The 23,669-nt window shown below is 37.8% G+C and overlaps 1 pseudogene; it reads left to right on the forward strand.

Moving 5' to 3' along the window:
* Window positions 1–8,967: 8,967 nt before the first annotated feature.
* LOC140833040 (protein ECERIFERUM 2-like) lies at window positions 8,968–10,922 on the forward strand (annotated as a pseudogene).
* Window positions 10,923–23,669: the final 12,747 nt, after the last annotated feature.

Below are 23,669 nucleotides of genomic sequence, written 5' to 3' on the forward strand. Positions count from 1 at the left end.
ATCATTTGTTGAAAGATAGTATTTAATGCTTTGATAATCAGTCATGTCACTAGATTTGGAATTAAAAAAAATGGTTAATTTGTTAACTTATGTGAGAATATTAGTGAAATAATCAGTTGAACGATCAGTTGTAAAAATGTGTCTTTTCAGTTGAAGATTTACTAACTGCTGTCTTCTCAGTTAACATAATATTCCCCTTTAATAAATGCATATAAATATTACGAGAATTTAAGCAAGACGAATCAAATTAAATCTTATGCTTAGCAGGTTAATCGTCTGTCGTAATGACTTTTTCCTTTCATCTTCCTTGACCCTGGGCTATAAATGAGAATAGCTCGGTTAGTTTTAATCATATCAGCAAATAACAATCAAAATCTATAATGGCAGGTGCAGGTAGCTCGAAGACTCCAGATATGGCGGAAGAATTTATGAACTCAGCTCTTGAGAAAAGAAAAACTGATATGGAAGATGAAGTCTTCCACAAAATCCTTCGATACTGGGAGGAGCTTCAAGGACTCCAGTTTTTTCAGGATTGTGGAATGGCTACCACCCCCAAACTGGTGGCAAAACTGGAGAAATATCGGGAATGCTTGCACGTTGCTGATACGGTGGACACCTTCGAAGATGACTATGTCTACCAGCTAATGCTCCAGAAAAAAAGAGGATCCTAGAGCGTATAGCTGACTCCGATATCTTCCTTAAGACTTCCATTGGAGATTTAACCCGCTGGTTGACCAATTGGAGGTCTTTTGTGGAAGAAGAATTTTTCGATGTAATCCATGCTAATTTCTTTAAATAAATAAGATGTTTATCTCGTTTATCTTTGTCTTTTATTTTCCTGTAAGAATCAATCTCATCAGTTGATAATTAAATCACGAACTGAACATAATAACTGACAAAAGATGAACTGACATCAGTTGAAATTCAAATGGATAAAAGACGAACTGAATGAACAGTAAATAACAATAGAACTGATAGATGACAAAAATTAATTAACAACTGATATATCAACAGTAAAACTGATTAGGATAAATCAATTAATCCAAGTATATTGCGAAAGTAAGAAAACTTAGTCTCGGGCAATGGTTTGGTGAAGATATCAGCTGCTTGCTGTTCAGTTGAGACATATTCCAGTCTTACGTCCTTCTTCAAGGCATGATCTCTGATGAAGTGATGCCTGACATCTATGTGCTTGGTCCTCGAGTGAAGAACTGGATTGTAGGTAATAGCAATCATGCTTGTATTGTCATAGAATATGGGCGATTCTTTAGCCTCAAATCTATAATCTCTCAGTTGTTGCTGAACCAAGAGCAGTTGAGCACAGCAGCTTCCAGTAGCAAGGTGTTCTGCTTCAGTTGTGTAAGTTGCTATGGATGTTTGCTTCTTGCTGAACCAAGAGATCAGTTTGTCTCCTAGAAACTGACATGATCCACTTGTATTTTTACGATCAAGCGCACATCCTGCGTAATCTGCATATGAATATCCAATTAAATTGAAAGCGGAGTCTTTAGAATACCATAGCCCAACATTTTGTGTGCCTTTAAGATATTTTAAAATACGTTTGGCAGCTGAAAAATGTGATTGCTTAGGGTTTGCCTGAAATCTAGCACACATACAGACAACAAATACAATATCAGGACAACTGGCAGTTATGTACAATAATGAACCTATTAAACCTCTGTAAAATGTCGTCTCAATTGATATTCCCCCTTGATCAGTGTCCAGTTTCACTGATGAGCTCATGGGAGTACTTGCAGCTGAACACGATTCCATGCCAAATTTCTTCAGCAACTCCTTCGTGTATTTAGTCTGACTTATAAAAGTGTCTGTCTCCAGTTGCTTCACTTGTAGTCCAAGAAAGAATGTCAGTTCACCCATCATGCTCATTTCAAATTTTTCCTGCATCAACTTAGCAAATTTCTCGCATAATTTGGGATTAGTTGACCCAAATATGTTGTCATCAATATAAATTTGAACAAGTAAAACGTGATTATTCTTTGAAAATTTGAACAATGTCTTATCAACTGATCCAACAGAAAAATCATGATCAGTTAGAAATTTTGAAAGAGTTTCATACCAAGCTCTTGGAGCTTGTTTAAGACTATATAAGGCTTTGTTCAAATGGTAGACATGATCAGGAAAATGATGATTGATAAAACCTGGAGGTTGTTCAACATAGACTTCCTCTTGCAATTGACCATTCATGAATGCACTCTTTACGTCCATCTGGTAGAATTTGAAGTTCTTGAATGATGCATAGGCAAGGAATATTCGGATAGCTTCCAGTCTTGCAACTGGTGCATATGTTTCATCATAGTCAATTTTTTCTTCTTGCCTATATCCTTGTGCTACCAGTCTCGCCTTGTTGCGCACAACTGAACCATCTCCGTTCAGTTTATTCCTGTATACCCATTTTGTACCTATAACAGTTTTTGAAACTGGTCTTGGAACTAGGTTCCAGGCATTGTTATGGGTAAACTGATTTAGCTCTTCTTGCATTGCATTTGTCCAGTTTGGATCAGCAAGAGCTTCATCAGTTTTCTTCGGTTCCAATTGCGATACAAAAGCTGAATGAATAAATAGATAAAGCATTTGATTTCTTGTTCTTACCGGGCCAAATGGATTACCTATCACCAATTTTGGAGGATGTGATTTCTTCCATATGAGTTCAGTGTTTGTTGCTTCTGTATCATCAACTACTTCTGTAGGCAACTGAATGTTTTCAGTTTTTGTTGGAGCTCTTTCAGTTGGTAACTGAATATCATTTCTTTGCTCTTCCAACTGATTTTCAGGAACTACTTCCTGTTCAACTGATTGATCCACAATTTCAGGTTCAGGTGTTTGAAGGATGTTTCGATTGATATGATTCTCTTCTTCATGATCATCCTCCAAACTGATATTTGTAAATCGATCTACTAGCTCAACTGGATCAGTTGGCTTATCAGTTAGTACAGTTTCATAAAAAACATGTATAGACTCTTCAACATTTAGTGTGCTCTTGTTAAAGACTCTATAAGCTTTGCTAACTGAAGTATATACCAGAAATATTCCCTCTGCAGATTTATCATCAAATGATTTTTGCCATTGTCAAGAATAAAACATCTGCAGCCGAATATTTTGAAGTAAGAAACCACACTTTTTCGTCCATGCCAGATCTCATAAGGTGTTTTCAAATGATTTTTATTAATCATCGATATGTTCTGAGTATAACACGCAGTGTTTACTACCTCTGCCCAAAACCTTTGAGAAGTACCAGAATCAGCAAGCATTGTTCTAGCAGCTTCTTTAAGGGTCCGATTTCTCCTCTCAGCTACACCATTTTGCTGAGGAGTTCTAGCTGCTGAGAGTTCATGCCTAATTCTAGCATTTTCTAAAATTTTTGAAAGAATTTGATTGATGAATTCAGTTCTTCGATCAGATCTGATTCTATCAATTCCAACTGATTTCTCATTTAATAGTCTTTTGAAAAGCTTGATCAGTTGGGCAGCAGTTTGGTATTTGGATTTGAGAAAAATAACCCAAGTAAATCTTGAAAAATCATCTACAACCACCAAGGTGTATTTCATTCCTCCTAAGCTCATGACTGGTATTGGACCAAATAGATCCATATGTAACAGCTCTAAGCATCGGGAAGAAGAATTACGACCATTGTTCTTAAAAGAAGATTTTACTTGTTTACCAAATTGACATGCTGAGAAAATTTTATCTTTGGTAAAATCCATTTTGGGCAAACCAGTGACAAACTCGTGATTACTCAGATATGCAATAGATTTAAAGTTCAGGTGGTTTAATCTCTTGTGCCACAACCAGTTTTTAGAAGATTTTGAAGCAATAAAACATACTGGTGCATAAGGTTGATCATTCCAACTGACTTTGTAAGTGTTTCCACACCGTTTGCCAGTTAAGATGACCTCATCAGTTGCATCTCTGAATGAACAAGAATGTTTGTCAAACTGAACTGAGAATCCATTACCGCATAACTGACTAGTGCTAATCAGATTATACTTGAGATTCTCAACTAATAAAACATCATTAATGATAAAGTTATCATGGATAAGCTTACCCTTACCCACAGTTTTAACTTTGGAATTATCTCCAAAACTGATATTTGGTCCAGTGTACTTGATCAGTTGAGATAGCAAATTTGCATCTCATGTCATATGTCGTGAGATTCCACTATCCAAGTACCAGATTGATTCTTTGCTTATACCTATTACCTGCAATCACACACTTTATATAATTTTGGTACCCATTTCTATTTGGGTCCTAAACTGATTAGTCCTTTAGAAATCCAGACTTGGATTAGTCCGACTGACTGTCCAGTTGCTGTATTCCAGATGGTCTTTCTTGATTTGTGTGTGCTTGGTGTGTAGTGTGCAGATGAGACAACATGTGATATAGCTTTGTTCAACTGATTGTTCAGCCGATATCTTTTCTGAACTGACTTGTTGTTATAGTAATTGGAGTAGCCATTTGAATAATTCCTGCTGAATATTTTTGACGACTGACTGCATGAGTCAGTTAAAACTTTTGGGCTATAATCAATACCATATCTTCTAGCCTTGTTTGTACTTTCAGTAGGCTGTTCAACCAGTTTACTTGGCCCAGTTTGTTCTTGTACCACAACTGATTTGACAAAGTGAATGTATTTCCCTTTATCCATATTCAGTTTTGGTCGAGTATCATTGAAAGACATTTCATCTTGGACACTGAACCCTAAACCAGATTTATCAGTAACTGATTTCTGTGAGTTTTGTATTTCATTTAATGCAACAGATGATTTGTTCCAAGCCTGAATGAGCTCAGTTTGCTTTGAATTTTCAAGCATCTACTTCTGAATCATTGACTGATTCATGGTTCTTTCAGCATTGAGCTCAACAATTTCCCCTTTTAGACTCAACACATCAACTGATACATCAATTTTAGTTTTATTGTCTGTGGGATCATTTTGCTTTCCTCTGGCCTTTTCAAAAGATAAGGGAAGCTTGTGGTACTCGTTAATCATGTCATGAAGAGTTGAAATGAGTTCTTCTCTAGTGAAATTAGTTGAGATGAAGTCAAATACCTGTTGACTGCTTGACTACACTTCTGTATCACCAGCCATTAGACACTTCACTTCCTCTTCACCATCACTGGAACGGCATAAGGTTTCTGGCTCTGACTCTTCGCTGTCAGTTTTTGCCCATTTTGATTTACTCTCTTCAGTTAAGTGCACCTCATGCTTCTTCCTGAAAGACTTCTTATCATCCTTGGGTCTCCTCTTGTGCTCATATGACTTCTTTTTCTTTCAGTCGAGCCTTGACTGTCCTTCTTAGGTTTGGGACAGTCAGCAATGAAGTGACCGGGTTTGCCACAGTTGTAGCAAGCGTTTGATTCCTCTTTAGAATTGTTTCTCTGATAATGCTTTTGGAAGTTCCCTTGATTTTTCCTTATAAATCTTCCAAATTTTTTGATGAACAATGACATAGCGTCATTGCTCAGTTGATCAGCAACTTTCTCGACTGAACCAGTTGGTTCTGTTTTTACAGCAGCTAAGGCAGTTGTGGCTGCTGGAGTAGAGGATTCTCCTTCTCGAGTTTGCAGCTCAAACTCATAGGCCTTTAGATCAGAAAATAGGTCATGAAGCTCAACCTTGTTTAGATTCTTTGACTCCCTCATTGCCATGGTCTTAACGTCCCACTCCTTGGGAAGACCTCTGATAACTTTTAAGGCAACTTCTTTGTTGGTATACACTTTTCCAAGTGCATTTAGTTCATTGATGATACAGCTGACTCTTTCATCATACTCATGCATCAATTCTCCAGTTCTCATCTTGATATTGTCAAACTTCTGAACAGCAACAGAAAGTTTATTCTCTTTGGTTTGTTCATTTCCTTCACAAAGCTGGATCAGCTTTTCCGAAATTTATTTAACTGTCTTACACATTTTGATCTTGCTGAAAGTTATTTTATCCAGCGTTTTGTATAGTATATCCTTTGCCACATTATCCAAATTTGCTTTTCTTTTGTCCTAAGTAGTCCATTCATCTCTGGGCTTTTCAATTCTATGAGGTGCCCCACCGGTGATTGCAACTGCTGTGTTGGCTTTCAGAATCCTCGTTGGTCCGTCAGTGATGACGTACCACATATCATCGTCTTGTGCCGCTAAGTGAGCCTGCATCCTGATTTTCCAATCATCGAAGTCTTCTCTGGAAAACATTGGGATCTTGTTGAAGGAAGACATTATGAATAGTTTGAGTAGAAATATTCTGAGACGAGATACAACCACTCTGATACCACTTGAAAGGATCGGTTAAAAGGTGATAAGTGTTTAGAAAGGGGGTTGAATAGACACTCACTGATTATAAATTCTTTTCGAATATTGGGTTCAGTTTAATGACAAACCGACACTTGGTATCTCGTCAGCCGATAACAATCAGTTTAACTGAAAAATAGTTGTGGAGGTAAACTGACTGAAAGATAGAATAACGGATAGTAACTGAAATAAAATGCACACGATTTGTTTCTGGATGTTCGGAGAATAAATAACTCCTACGTCACCCCTTCTATCACGCAGATAGGATTTTCACTAAAATACTTTGATCAAATACAAACGTTGTACTGACCCACTTCAGTTTGGACTTAACACTGCCAATACTAAAACTCTTAGTTCACAAAAAACATTACAGTGCGTGACTGAATATAACACAACTGAATGAATCTAACAAAGATTTCAAAGTGCTAACAAGCTAGTAAATGTAGCCTTGATTTCTATTGATAAATCTGATAAGAGTAAGCTCTTGATATTTGAATACGAGTGGTGATTTTAGCAGAGTAACAGCAAGCTTAAGTAGAATAGTTGTTCGAGTTATTTTCTCAGTTGCCTTCTTTACCTATTTATTGGCTTCCCTCTCAACGGTAATATTAAATAACATTTGAATCTTTATATCCGTTGATTGCCACGTCAATATTCTCTGAAAATTGTACACTGCAATCTCTGAAATGTGGCGTTCCACTACTAGTTGCAGTCTGTTGTACTCTTTGTCGGTTGACGTGCTCAACTGATGACGTGTACAGCTGGGAGATCAGCTGAAGGATACTCTGTTGGAAAACTCATAACTGATTGTTTCAACTGATCAATTCCCAACTGATCAGTCAGTTAGATGCTGCTTCAACTGATCAGTTTCCAACTGATCAGTTCGACGTAGATAAGATTTAGCTGGTACGCATTAATCTTCAGCTAATGACTACTAACAGTTGTAAGAATTTAATCAGTTAAGCTTGTTTGCATTTGATCAGTTAATCCAATAAGTTCGATGCTTGGTTTGTCAAATCACTGAAATTAAGTTTCCAACAATAACAACTGCAAATCTTTGTACATCTCCGTGCTTCCCAGATGAATGGAATATGGTGTGTCATGAGCTTCCTTCATAATGAGCTCCCTCAAAGAGTCGTCACTAGGAACCCATAAACGATCTCAATAACGAACTATATAATTCACTTCAGAATATAACTTCCAGCCATTTGCTTCATCTCTCAATATCCACTTTTGCAATTGTTCATCAGTAGACTGTCCCTCACTGATTCAGTCTCTCAAAGTCGACTGACCTGTCAAGGTGGCAAGATTAGGGGTCTCGCCCCTAGCATACATAGTAAGCTCAAACCATTGTGTCTCGGACTGCAACGGTTTTTGAAGAGATAAATAAGTAATAACTGCTGCTTTTCGACTCTGCAAACATTGATATATCGAGAGTTGCAAATAAACTTGATAACGTTGTGATATATTTTGAGTAATCATAGTGGAATCGTATTTGCAAATAAGGAAAAAGCTTTTCATAATGCACATGTTAACTATGGCCAGAGATTCATTGCACTAATTAACTCATCGGATTAAATAGGATATCAACGCTCGTAGATGAGCTGTGAATTTCCGACTACAATTCATCGACTCTTACGTTTGTCGAGCTATATCCAATCTCGTCACCTGATGACCCCCATGGAGAAATGAATCAAAGTGCAGTTTTAGTATGTAGAGCTTTCATGCTGTCCCGGGTCAAATGACTAATATTGTACAAACATGACTACATGCTAATCCACTCTATAAGTAATAACCACTTGAAAATTTCGAGGGAGGATTGTTCAGCGTAATCATCATATGATTATTTTATCTTCATGATTGGACATCTTCATGCTCATACCAATGAAACGTGACGTTAGCATCGGAGATGTTAGTCTCGAGTTCGAGCGACCTTTATCTTTGTTTCAAGCGGCTGAATCGACTAAAAATAAATTTAGAATATACAATACACATACTAACGAATTTCATGGTCCACATAACTTGTGAACCTCATGATACTTATAGTGTATTCAATAATTTTATCTATACAACTTGCATTAGTATAGAAATAAACTAAAATTTATAATTGGATAAACCGTAAAAATTATTAAAATAAAGATTATTTTTTCAAAAAAAGTGAATAAACACAAGCCACAAGTTGATTTATTGAACACATACAACAATGGAATTATTGTTAAATAATTTGCTATTTCATAATTTATTATACAATTATAGGTCCTAGCTAGAGAAGGAATTGCATTATAGTTTTCTCAATTGCATTTTGTAACCTGACGAGATTATTGATCAAATAAGTGGGAATGACAATTATTCACATCGTCTTCGTCAATCAAGCCAACCGACAAAGTCTAAAATATATATCGACCAGAAACTACGTAAACTACAATAGCTATACTATCGATACAACCATTATTCTCTGACAGTTCTTTCTAACAATCACACCAACTTTCTATTCCGATCGACGATCAAATATCCGATCATTTATCATAAAAGATGTATAAAAACTAAATGTAACAAGATCTTAATTGGCGAGCCTTGATCAAAGGGTCCACAAGGTCAGCATACACAATCAATTCACTCATTAAATAACCTCCAACCAACACCATCCCCATCCACCCCTATTAAATCCATCCCCATCGATCTTCAAACATTATCTCGACAAAATCCACACACTTACACACGCAAATTTACGTGAAAAAAGTTTCCCCGAAGATGGAAGGATCGAGAAAGTGCAGCAGGGTGAAGATGACGTCACTTTTGAGTGTGGTCTCGAGCAAGGCCATCGAGCCCGGGAAGGTCCACAAATTCTCGAAGCTGGATCAGGAGATGGGCTTACGGAAGGTCCAAGCTATTTTCTACTACGAGTCCAACCCATTTATCCACGGGCCGATGTCGGACCAGCTCGATAATCTCCGGGTCTCGTTGTCCCAGTTGCTGAATGAATACCCGGTGGTTACGGGTCGTTTGACCCGTGACTCGGAAGATGGCGGGTGGCAGATCAAGTGTAATGATGCTGGGGTTAGGATGCTTAGGGCCAAGGTGGATACCGCGATGGATGAATGGCTGAGATCTGCGGATGCCGAGGAGGAACAAGATCTGATGGTGTGGGAGGACATGCCCCAAAATCCGAGCTTCTGGTCTCCCTTTCGGATCCAGGTAAATATGGATACTATGTTTTTTATTTTATTTTGTGGACAATTTAATTGTTGACATAGGGTCGAATTAATTAGGGAAAATTGGGTTAAAAAATGGATACTATGATTAAATGTTTAATTTATTGTTATTATTAATATAATTTTGATATTGCTGGCTAGGGTAGAATTAAATGGGACAAATTTGGTAGATAACTTTCCATATAATTCGATTTCTAAATATGGCCTCCTCGTTTTTATGTTGATTTTTACAATTTTGATCTTTTATGTAATCGAAATTATGTTCTACCAAAAAGAGTTTATAAAATCTTTGTTTGACAATAATTTTTTATATGACTAAGAGAAGTAATTAATTTTGATCTTTTTTAAGCAAGCCGATCATAAAAACATCTCTTCTTTCATCTAACTAAAAATAAAAATTATTTTTGTAAATTTCTAATTCACCTAGCATGCAAAATATTTTTCTTTTATTATTGAAATTCCTAATTTAAATAAAACATTAAGTGAAACAATAATTTTAATATTATTACTTTGAATATTCATATGCAGATAACCAATTTTGAATGTGGAGGCATGGCTATTGCCCTCAGATGCAATCACATGCATGCAGACATAACAAGTGCAATCCTACTGATCAAATCTTGGGCCGATGTTCACCGCGGCCAGCCGCTCCTCCATCCCCCTATCTTCCAACTCTCGACGCCTCCACGGTCCACTGGATCCCTCCACTAGAAACCGTGCCGAACCATACAATCCCTCGAAAAATGGCAACTCTAACAATGTTGTTCTCCAGCAACTCTGTCGAAAAATGCATGTCACTAGTTCGAAACCAGTGCCCAAATGTCGATCCCTTCGACGCCCTAGTGGCTTTGCTATGGTTGCGCATCACGAGTTGGCAGAAGCCGATATCTTTTGATGGCCGGAAATGCTCGCTTTCGATATGCATGGACTCGAGAAATCGTGGTCCTAAGTCCGTTCCACTTAGTTATTTTGGGAATGCAGTGCGTTTCTCATCACTCTCGGTAGACGAGGAGGATTTGACCATCAGTGATATCGGAGAAGTGGCTAGTTCCATCCACTCACACGTCGCGGATCTGAAGGGAGATAACAAACCTTATGGGATGTGTGATTCCGAGTTAACATTCATTAACATGGAACACATACTTGATGTGGATAACGGGCAGTCGCTCGCGTATGCCGCGAGATTTGACAAAGGGAATGTGCCGGTGCATGTGAGTTGTAGTGTGGGGAATGAGGAAGGGCAAGGTTTGATTATGGTGATGCCTGCAAGAGAACCCGGATTAGGGCGAACTGTCTCGGTTACACTGCCGGAGGACCAAATTGTGAACCTACGGAAGGATCACGCGATACTAGAATTCGAGCCTACGATTATGGTCAGTGGAAAGCTATGAATAGTCCTTTTTTGGATGAGTTTGAGCAAAAAGTTATTGTGACCTTATTTTATTTCAGTCATATATAGATTGCAGCATGAGATATACGACTCGTTATTACAAGAAAAATATCTAATCTATTGGACTCCTCACTCCTTCATACAGTCCAAACAAATTTCTTGATCATACTAAATTTGTGTTAGGAAATGTACGTAGGTGTGTGGACGTTATGTTACTTCCAATGTTCAGAATTAGCAACGGAACACAACATTAGTAACGGCTTTTCCGTCACGAATTTTTTGTAGCGATAAAGGTATTACGGATTTAAATTTTTTCTCAAAACTGGTCATTTATACATTAGAACTTGGAGGCCTACAAACAATAAGGAAAAAATACTGTAAGCCGAATATAGCTTAAAAACATTTATATTCGGCATGATAGTTAATTATTCATTGTTTGGACCGAACTGTCACATCCCGCGCCCTGAGTATTCGACACCGACTTTGTTTAGTAAATAAACTTCGGAAATGATAAGTCTCATAGTAAAGTATAAACCTGAAAGAAAACATGGCAAGACAAAAATTTATCTCCTAAATTCTTTTGATAAGATTGTGCATAAGAGTTTTGTCTTTCTAGAAAATTTAGTTTCTTAAAATCTATATTTGATCACTACAACAAATATGGGTTTTCGCAGGCATGCATATATGCTATCCACATCTTACATTGCGACTTGTACAATCACAAGCTGTTGAAAGTCTGAATATATCCACAACGTTCACCGTGTGCTGCAGTTAATACTTTTTGCGGTGTGCAATATACGCTGCAATTGATAGTATTTTCGGCGTTGACTGTAAGCTGCCATTAGTATTATTCTCGACTTGCGCTATGTGCTGCAATTCATATTTAGCACGACGTGCATGACACGCCGTATTTAGTATTATTCGCAGCGTGCAAAGTGTGCGGTTAATAAGGTGTTTATATTCAGATCATTCATAGCGTGAAAGTGTGCCACAGTAAATGTTATTTACGACAAACAGTGTGCTCTGCTGATGAGGTGTTTGTATTATGATTTTTCGCAACATGCGCACTATTGAGGTGTTTGTATGAAGATTATTCACGATGGGTGATACACACATTTCATTAAGGTTTATTCACGACGTGCATATTTTTTTTGTTAATAAAGAATTAATTTCATGAAGTAAAAGTAAAACGAAAAATCTAAACTCAAACAATTATCATAATCCTGACAAGCCTAATAAGAAACTCGTTTATTTATTTTGTAGGAATCTATTCAAGCCTATCAAAATCCTGACATGCCTATATATATTAAAGAATAATTGATACACAGTAGATGCAGTCGGTCAAAGCTGCTAAAGAAGCGAGACAAACAATAGACAAGAAAATTTTCTGAAGAATTCGTAGAGACTAAGCATCGTAATTTTACTATGTTGTCGTTACATGTTGGAGACATTTGAAGATTACATTCATAAAAAATGTTTATTGATTGTTCTGTTGCTCCGAATTTTGGCCACAGATATTTGCATTATTGTGTTTTGATTATTTTTGCTATTTATATTTTAGGATATATGTAATTTATTTCCATGATTGTTAAGAAATATAGTTTTACGTTCCTTCATTACAACAACAATGGTTTTTAGCAGCGTGCACATTCTCTTTCCGCGGTGCACATTGCACGCTGCACAACTTCAAGCTGTTGAAAGTTCAAGATTATCTGCGGCGTACATGTGCACGCTGATAATACTATTATCCGCAGCGTGCAAATGTACGTCGTTAATTCAATTATCCACACCGTTAATATTCATAAAATATCTAAAATTAGCAACGGTCTTTAAATTTAGCGACGGTTGTCGCTACATTTCGCGATAGTTCAAAGACCGTCGCTAATTTTTTCGTTAAAAAAATTATTAAATTAATTATTTATATAATTTAATAATTTTTTAAAAAAATTTACAATCAGAATATGATAATAATTTTTATGATCTTAACTAAAACTTAAAAAATTAACCAAAAATTGAAACGAAAAAACGTATCCTAAGTCGAAACTAAAATCGTCTAAAAGAGAAAAATTGTATGTGTTGTGAAGTGGTATGGAGGAAATGGATCGAAAATGTAGATATTTATAGACAATTGGCGATGGTTTTTTGTTTAACCATCGCTATTAGCGAAGGTTTTTAATTAAACCGTCGCTGATTTAAAATTAGCGACAGTTGTTAATACGGATATTAGAGACGGTTGATTTAGCGACGGTTTTTTTTTTATCTAATCGTCGTGGATTTAAAATCAGCGACGATTTGTTTTAAACCGTCGCAACTTTTAAATTAGCGATGGTTTAACCAAAACCGTCGCTAATTAAAAAATTCGCCCATTTGTCGCAGCTTGCTAATATGCATGTCGTGAATAATAATATTGACGGCATGTGATTAATGTACGCCGTTAATGTCTAGATGATATGTGTGGTTTTTACATGTTTTATTGCATTAGTTTGTGTGTGTTTGCATTGTGCAGGCGTACATTTCATTTACATTTTGTTCGTTTTAGAGTAAGCATATGCATTTGATCATTTCTCACTTGGGCGTGAGAAATTTGCAGGTAAAATGACCGGAAAACCGAAATCGGAGCAAAGGTGCAAAAATGGGCAGAAAGACTGGAGCTCGAGCGGTAGAAATTTACCGCCCGGGCACGAGAAGTGACTCACAAGCCAAATTACAGAAGATGTGGCGCTCGGGCGGTAATATTCTACGGCCCGAGCGCGAGATTTCTCCTCCGAAGAAAAAATGTCCAGAACATGTGGCGCTCGAGCGGTAATATTCTACCGCCCAAGCACGAATGCTGCATTCCTCAAGAAAAATTACAGAATATGTGGCGCTGGAGCGGTAATGTTCTACCGCCCGAGCGCCACCTATTTTTGGAAAAAATTCTTTGCCGATTCCTCACCTTAGTCTTGTGATGTGGATGATATGGAATGGATCTTTGGACGTTTTTTATTCATTCAGACTTCTTTGGAGAGCCGCCGCAAGCTTGGGAAAGAATTTTGCGCTTGGAGTTGAAGATTCGAAGATTTTTGAACGTCGTTCCTCGCAATTTTTGTCAAATCTAGTATTTCTAATTTAGTTTTTATCTTTTAAATATTGTTTTGTTTATGTCTATTATGAATTCGAGTAGCTAAACATAATTATTTTTTGGGATTTAAGGAGATCCTATCCCGAACTTTGATTTAAAGTAATTCACATATCGATTTCTGATTTATTCTTAATTATACTATTGTTTTATCGTGTTGTTAAAGCATAGCTAACTTTAATAACAATTTTATATTGTGAGTGAGTTCGAGAGAATAACTTGTGATAGGAACGAGTAGTATAATCCATGGATCTACGATTTACATAGATATATGAAATTGGATACGCACCGATAGTCATTGTCCGGTAGGGCGAAAACTAGGAGATTTCATAGATCGACATGCGATTCACTGTTGATAAATAATTAAAGACATTTAATTACTTCATTGAGTAGAATTAGTTTGGCATAACTCGAGAGAGTGTGTTCAATTGAATAGGAAATCTTGTCGGAAGCATTCATTCATTATCGAACGAATTAATTAATTAACGAGAGGTAGGTGAACCGATATTCCCAAGAAATTCATTTCTCATTGAATTTTTAATCAACCATTTTAAATATTAGATTTCGTTAATCAATTCTTGAATAGTTTTATTTGCTTGTTTATTTGATCATAGTAGTAATAATAAATCAATCAATTTTCTTTGCTAGAGATTTAATAACTGAAAAATAATAATTGTCAAATACAGTATCCAGTGGAACGATACTCGTACTCACGTACGTTATACTATTTCTTGACATCGTGCACTTGTGATTAATTTTTGAGCATACAAAATCATATTTTTATTAAGAATTCCACAGTGCAAGTTTTGCTCGATCAAGTTTTTGGCGCCGTTGTCGGGGACTGTTAATTCATAATTTTATTTTTAGTCATTTCTAGTATTCTCTATTTTACTTTGTTTGACACCTTCGATTTCTTCACAAGTATCTCTCTTGTGCATGCCAAGGTCTCTAGATTCTGAAGTAGAGATATTCGATCCCGAGATTGAAAGAACCTTACGCAGGAGACGACAACAGCAGAGGCTTTAAGACATAATGAACATGAACGAGCGTGAGGAGGAGCATCACGAAGATCTAAGGGTCGAAGAGCCAAGGCGCATACCCATGCTTGAGTATGCGCAACCGTCGCTTGATGGAGCACATCCAAGCATAGTGCGACCAACCGTCAGGGCAAACCAGTTTGAGATCAAACCAGCCATAATTCAAATGATCCAGAACACTGTCCAACTTGGGGGAAATGCGCTAGATGATCCGAACACTCACATCGCCAAATTCTTAGAAATTTGCGATATTTTTAATTTAATGGAGTTTAAGATGATGCTGTTAGACTACGTTTATTTTCGTTCTCTTTGCGTGATAAAGCTAAATCGTGGTTGAATTGTTTGCCTGTAGGTTCAATCACAACTTGGGAAGATATGGCCAAGGCATTCATCTTGAAATACTTTCCTCCATCAAAAACCATGAAGCTGCGAGCACACATAACCACCTTCTCTCAAATTGAGCAGGAGTCACTCTATGAGACTTGGGAAGGCTACAAAGATTTATTGCGAAGATGCCCACACCATGAGTTACCTCTTGGGTTAGTTGTCCAAACTTTTTACTATGGGTTAATTTCCTCTAACTGTACCATGATAGATTCTGCGGCCTGTGGAAATCTGTTGAGGAAAACGGTCGAGAAAGGATACGAGTTACTGGAGGAGATGGCTGCTAGCACCTATCACCCTCAATCTGAGAGGAACACTCAGCGAAGGAATGCAGGAGTACATCAGGTAACTAATTTTTCATCTGTCAATGCACAATTAGAAGCACTTAACAGGAAAATAGACAGCATGAACGCAAATGGGACAACAATGCGCCTGCAAGAGATATTTTGTGAAAAATGCGGAGGAGAACAGTATGTTAAGGACTGTCAAGACAGTGGTCCTTTTTATGTGAACGAGGAGGCATTGGTGAATCAAGTGGGGGTTCAAAACCGTCCGAGGAATGATCCTTATTCAAATAAATACAATCTTGGATGGAGACAACACCCCAAATTCTCATGGGGTGGTCAAGGCAGTCAGACTCGACCACAAGGAGGACAACAATACAGTAAGCAACCGATGTATCGACGTGAGCCTCGAGATGAGAAATCTAGTTTGGAGCAAATGATGTCTAAGTTCATTTCAGCAACCGAGACTAGACTACAAAACCAGGATGCATCACTAAAGGGCTTGGAGAATCAGATAGGTCAGTAGGCTAAAATGATCACGAGCAGAGAACCAGGCACCTTGCCAAGCAACACGGAAACCAACCCGAAAGAGAATGTGAAAGCCATAGTGTTGAGGAGCGGAAAAGTGCTTGAAAAAGAAGATCAACGAGAGGGAGCGGTTGATACATCTACAGGTTAATCTTCTAAATCTACTGTAATGCCCGAGATTTTGATTTTGTTAAGCTGAGATTATTGATTTTGAATTGATGTTATTATAGACGGACCATTCTGAGATCAGATTGGGCAAAGAATATGAATTATGTAATTTTTGGATAGAACTATTGGCGCCCGAGCGGCAGGAAATGACCGCCCGAGCGCCAGAGTTCAACAAGAATATGTTTCGGGCAGAAGATGCGGCACACGAGCGGTAGTTTGTGACCGCCCGATCGCCAATGTGCAATAAGAAAAAATTTGGACAGAACATTCCGCGCCCGAGCAGTACTTCTTGACCGCCCGAGCGCCGACTGGAATTCAAGAAAATTGAGCCATGTTTCATAGACATGCAAGTTGGTTATATATATACATATACACTTCATTCTTTTGGCAGAAAAAGAAAGGAAATGAACGAGAAAAGTTCGTAGAACTTACTCCTTTATATTTCGATTCGTCCATCTGATTTGTAATCCGACTTCAGTACTGTGCTTCTATCGACGAGAGCTTCAACTGAACGTAAGTTTTATTATGTTCTGATATGATTTGATATTATGCTATTGAAGGAATCGGATATGATTCATATATGGTGTTTACGATATGTTTGACATCGTATAATCGAAACCAGATTGAAGAACGGATACCATACAGAATTGTTATGATTTTCTCAGTTGATTGGATTGAGATTTGGTATCAGATTTGTGTTTTTATCGATTACGAGTTAAGATTGATATCAGTTGATATTTGTATTGTGGGGTACATTGAGATTGTGCAGTTATGCCGCTGAAATAGAATCTGATTTAGTTCTAATTATATCCAGTATTGATTTAAGCGGTGTATTGATATTATACTCCTCAATATTGTCATTGCCAGATTGAGTATTGATAGGCTTTGAATCCGAGACTTCGACAGAGTCAGATTTACAGAACGAAAGGTATAAATCAATGTTGATTCGGGATTGCACAACTCGAGTTTGATTTAGCTTGAGTTTCCCAAAATCACATACTGAATTGCCATTGCCTTGATATGTTGCAATGTGTGATATTGATATGCTTATTCTATTGATTATAGCAAAGCATGAGTTAGAGTCTTGGGCAGATATGCCTAGTCTTTGGCAGAACCGCCAAATCACTGGACTTTTGGGTATATATCGATGTGCTTAGGAGTAGATAGACTTCTATTGCAGATATTCGATTTAGATAGCCAAAGTCTGGGAATAAGGACGTACCACCATCTGGCTGGGGAAAGTAGGTGGGAGAACGTTGCGTTCTTATTCAACCGGGATCCCTAGATTAGAAATGAGTAGAGTCTGAAGTGACGAGTCTAGAGTTTTATGTATTACTTGATATCGATACATGTCTTTCAGATTTGATACATGCTATTGATATGTGTTTCATGCTTTTATATATGCTTTTATATGACTGCATGTTTACATTATTTATACTGAGATTATATTCTCACCGAAGTTATCCGGCTGTTGTCTTGTTTGTATGTGTGCATGACAACAGGTGGGGCAGGATCAGGATCAGGAAGAAGATGAGAGATTACAATTAGCGTGGAGATCTGGACTTAGAATAGATTGATTTTCAATACGTGAGATATTGACTGAAATTGAGTTTGAAATTAATAAACACTGTACAAGACTTGTACTTTTGTATTGACATGTATATCAGATCGAGTACATTACGTTTCTGTATTTGCATTTAAACAGAAATTTGATGTCCCCACATTACTTAATTGATTTCATTTGATATTAATAATGATTAAGAAATGAATTAGGTTCGGGTCCCCACATCTACACCCGCACCCACTACATAATCTACAATTACAATTCCCCCACCTTTCCTTACAGCATTAAAAAAAGCGAAATTGGATGTGCAATTCGGTAAGTTCTTAGAGGTATTCAAAAAAGTGAACATTAATATTCCTTTTGCTGATGCTCTGATGCAAATGCCGAGCTATGCTAAATTCCTGAAAGACATTTTAGCTAACAAGCGGAAGGTGAAGGATCATATGACGGTAAACTTGACTGAGAACAGCTCTGCATTAGTAAAACAAGATACCACCGAAACTAAAAGACCCAGGGAGTTTTTCTATTCCTTGCGTGATTGGTGATATTGTTTTTCGTACAGCCTTGTGTGATCTTGTAGCAAGTATAAATCTTATGCCGTTATCTGTATTCAGGAAACTCGGATTAGGAAAATCTAAGCCAACAAGGACGTCCTTGCAACTAGCAGACATATCTGTCAAATACCCGCGAGGAGTCATAGAGGACGTCCTGGTAAAGGTGGAAAAATTCACATTTCTTGCAGATTTTGTAGTACTTGACATGGAGGAAGGCGTGGAGATGCCCTTGATTTTGGGGAGACCATTCCTTGCGACTGGCAAGGCCCTGATTGAAATTCAAGAAGGGAAGTTGAGATTAAAAGTGGACGAGGAAGAAATTAATTTTGACGTCTTTACTGCTCTTAAGCACACACTGCACACCGATAATTGTTTTAGAATTGATGTTGTGGATTCGCTTGTGTGTAATTTTGTGCAGGAGGGCATGAAAGACCCATTGGAAGCCAGACTCACAACTGAATTGGAGGATGATGACTTGGATGAAGAAAAAGCTGAAATAGTAGCATACTTTAATGCCAACCATCCATGGAGGAAGCCAATGAGGATGAGAGTGGAAGATTTAGGAGAGGGCAGAGATTTGACTCCTCCAAAGTCAAGCATCGAGGAACCACCAACGCTTGAGCTCAAACCCTTGCCTCCGCACCTAAAGTATGTATACCTAGGTGAAAACAACACTTTACCTGTCATTATTTCTGCTGCTTTGACAGATGCTATGGAGGAAAGATTGTTGCAAGTTCTCAAAGAGCACAAAAAGGCATTTGCCTGGAAGGTAGCAGACATAAAGGGAATCAGTACATCGATCTGCATGCACAAAATCTTGATGGAAGAAAATACTCACCCTCTTGCAACCTCAAAGACGACTCAATCCAATGATGCAAGAGGTAGTGAAGGCTGAAACTATTAAGCTTCTTGATTCAGGTATTATCTATCCTATTTCAGATAGTGCATGGGTGAGTCATGTTCAATGTGTGCCTAAGAAAGGTGGGATTACGGTTATCACTAATGGAAAAAATGAACTTATTCCCACGAGAACTGTTACAGGGTGGAGAGTGTGCATTGACTATAGGAAGTTGAATGATGCCACCCGTAAGGACCACTTTCCCCTTCCATTTATTGATCAAATGTTTGAGAGACTAACGGGGCATAAGTTTTATTGTTTTCTAGATAGGTATTCGGGGTATAATCAAATCACGATTTCACCTGAAGACCAAGAGAAAACCACTTTCACTTGTCCTCATGGAACCTTTGCTTTTCTTAGTATGCCTTTTTGTCTATGTAATGTACCTGCCACATTTCAGCGCTGCATGACTGCTATATTCCATGATATGATTGAAACCTTTCTTGAAATATTTATGGATGACTTTTCTATCTTTGGTGCAAAGTTTGATGAGTATTTGCAGAATTTGAGATTCGTGTTGGGGAGGTGCGAAGAGACGAACATGGTGCTTAATTGGGAGAAGTGCCACTTCATGGTACAAGAGAGAATTGTCCTAGGGCACAAGATTTCGGAGAATGGAATAGAGGTGGATAAGGCAAAAGTAGAAGTTATCAAGAACTTACCACCTCCGACATCCATAAAGGGAGTTAGAAGTTTTCTAGGCCATGTCGGTTTCTTTCGGAGTTTTATCAGAGATTTTTTAAAAATTGCCAAACCTCTATCTTCCTTACTTATGAAAGACATGCCTTTTGATTTCATTCTGAATGTGTACAGGCATATGAGGACTTGAAGGAGCGCTTGGTGACAGCTCCTGTCTTGGTGGCACCTGATTGGGATCTACCCTTCGAGATCATGTGCGATGCCAGTGATACTGCGGTTGGTGCCGTCCTAGGTCAAAGGCGGAACAAGGTATTTCACAATATATACTATGCAAGTAAGACTCTAGATGAAGCACAATTAAATTATGCTACCACCGAAAAAAAGTTACTTGCGGTAGTATTTGTACTTGACCAATTCCATTCATACCTTGTTTTGTCGAAAGTAATTGTGTTTACTAACCACTCTGCCCTCAAATATTTGCTTGCTAAGAAAGAGGCCAAACCACGATTGCTTAGGTGGATATTACTTCTCTAGGAGTTTGACCTCGAAATAAAGGATAAAAAAGGTGTAGAAAATGTGGTGGCGGACCATTTGTCTAGACTAAAGCTTATTAATAATGATTGTGTAGATCAGGCTATTGATGATTGGTTTCCTGATGAGAAACTGTTTGAGATTAAACATTGTCCTTGGTATGCAAATTTTGCTAACTTTCTTGTCACGGGCACACCTCCACCAAATCTATCGTTTCACCAAGAAATTTTTTTCTGACGTGAAATATTATTTTTCGGAGGAATCATTTTTGTTCAAGATTTGTGCAGATGCCATGATAAGAAGGTGTGTTGCAGAGGAAGAATTTTGTCAAATTCTCAACCATTGCCATGACCGTGAGGTAGGTGGTCATTTTGGACCAACAAGGACAGCATCGAAGGTACTTGAATATGGCTTTTATTGGCCAACTCTATTTAAAGATGCTCGTTCTTATGTGCTAGCATGTGATAAATGCCAGCGGTCAGGTAACATCTCTAACCGTCACGAAATGCCATTAAATAATATTCTTGAGTATGAGGTTTTTGATTTGGGGGATATATTTCATGGGACCGTTTCCCAGTTCGTTCACGAAAATTATATCTTGGTTGCGGTTGATTATGTGTCTAAGTGGGTAGAGGCAGAAGCGTATGCCACTAATGATGCTCAAGTGGTCTTGAAATTTTTAAAGAAAAATATTTTTAACAGGTTTAGGACACCAAGAGCAATCATTAGTGATGGTGGCACCCATTTTTGCAACAAATTATTTGACAAACTTTTGAGAAAATACGGTGTCACACACAAGATCTCTACCCCATATCACCCCCAAACGAGTGGTCAAGTGGAAGTGTCGAACCGAGAGATAAAACGAATTTTGGAGAAAGTTGCAGGTGTCAGTCAGAAAGACTGGTCAGTGAGGTTAGATGATGCTCTCTGGGCACATAGGACTGCGTTCAAAACACCTATAGGCACTACACCATATAGGTTACTGTTTGGAAAAGCGTGTCATCTACCTGTAGAGTTAGAGTATCGGGCATATTGGGCCACAGAAGCACTAAACTATAACTTTACTGCTGCAGTTGAACGACGTCTGATGCAACTGGATCAATTGGAAGAATTCCGGAACCTGTCATATGATCTTGCACTGTCATATAAAGAGAAAACAAAGAAGGCTCATGATTAAGCGGATCGTCGAGAGGGAATTCAAGGAAGGTGAAAACGTCCTACTCTACAACTCCCGATTGCGAATCTTTCCTGGAAAATTGAAGTCACGATGGTCTGGTCCATTCGTGATTTCCAAAGTTTACCCATCGGGAGCTGTTGAATTGCAAGATGGCAAGGATGGGACATTTACGGTCAATGCCCAGCTATTGAAGCACTACATGGGTGGCACAGCTGAGCTACAACTTGGAATCATCCGGTTCCAAGACAATCCGAACTAAAACTGACCGACAGTCAAGCTCTCGACTATAAATTGAGAACTACCTCTTTTTTCTCTTATTTTTCATTTAATTCGATATTTTGGTTATGTTAGTTATGTTATATTTCTTTTTTATTGTTTTGTTTTCATTTTTCAAAAAACAAAACAAAAAAAATGTTGGGGACAATTTTCCAGAGAGCTCGGCGCTCGAGCAGTCATTTTCTACCGCTCGAGCGCGAATGTAGAACCCGTAATTTAGACTACGTATAAGTCATGCATAATTCTAGTATCTAAATTAAAATGATTTTTATCGCATCAATATTTAAATTCTTTTCTTTAAATTTATTTATTTTACGCTGTAGTTTAATTGTTACCTTTTCAATTAAATAAGTGAGGCCGGTCCGGAGATAGAGTATTGAGATAAATTAATAAAGACTTATTTAAGAAGTGGTAATTTAGCAAGTTCATTTCATTTATTTATGTTTAATTATTTTTATGCATTTTAGGCATAATTCATTTATGATAGGATTTGTTTCATTACATTTCAAAAGTTCGTGCATTAAGATTTTTAAGTTGCATTTCACGTTCGAACGAGGGTCGGAGACCGGGGAATTTTCAGGAAATTTATTTTATTTCACGATTTATTTTTATAAATTAAGTGGGAGCGTTTTAAGTGTATTTTTTTAAAATGGGAATTTTTGAGTATTTTTACCCGTAAGATTTTATTTTTAATCGGTACATAAATTTTATCGAATCGGGAGTCGTTTTGAGGGTTAGGCTAATATTTTCGAAAACTTTCCAACATGAAATATTTTCGGGACTGCGGTTAGATGTAATGGGCTCACTTTTGGACTTATTGGGCTTGTAACTCTTTCAAAAAAAAACTTTTAAAATACAATGTGGCCCATTAACAAATATTTTACCTATATAATTAACCCTTAATCACTAATTACCCTAAACCTAATGGTGTATCAGCCGCCCACTCCCCTCCAATCGGTTGAGCTCTTCGTGAGTGCAGCAGCATAAGATTTCGGTTTCTTCTCTTCCTTCAACCTCAAGCTTCTTCCCACGTCTCGGGTCCTTCGATCGGTTGTTCTTATAATCTTCAGGCATGCTTTGTATCCTTATTTATGCATCACACACGCTTTATATGCTGTTGAATGTGTACATGGAAGAAAACTTTCGATCCCCCCTTGTGCATGAAAGATTTCGGTGATATAATGTATTTCTTTTATTATTTTGTTGTTCACTCACGACTTTTCTGGCTTGTGGTGTAAAGGGCTGCTGTAATAGGTTGACAGAGAGCTGTTAAGGTCGAAGGTGATGAGATTTAGATGCTGGAGTCGATGGAAAAGTTGATCGAGCCAGGTTGAGTCGGGTAGGCCGCGGGTAGGAATTTTTGGGATGTTTCTCGGCTCTTAGAAAATAACAGCGTTCATGGGGCTGTGTTGGTGGGTTCAGCAGGTTCAGAGGTGTCCTAGGATGGTCTAGGGAAGATAGATTTACTGCTGGTTCATGGCTGGTAAGTCGGGGTAGGCTAGGGACGTGAGTTTTGGAGAAGATGATGAATAGATTGCAAACAAGGTAGGGCCGAGAATTTTTGGGAATTTCGGGAATTGTCAACAGATTTATGCTTCGGCTAAGCTTAGTTTAG

This window comes from Primulina eburnea, chromosome 5, assembly GCF_022965805.1.
Source record: "Primulina eburnea isolate SZY01 chromosome 5, ASM2296580v1, whole genome shotgun sequence".
Classification (NCBI taxonomy): domain Eukaryota; kingdom Viridiplantae; phylum Streptophyta; class Magnoliopsida; order Lamiales; family Gesneriaceae; genus Primulina; species Primulina eburnea.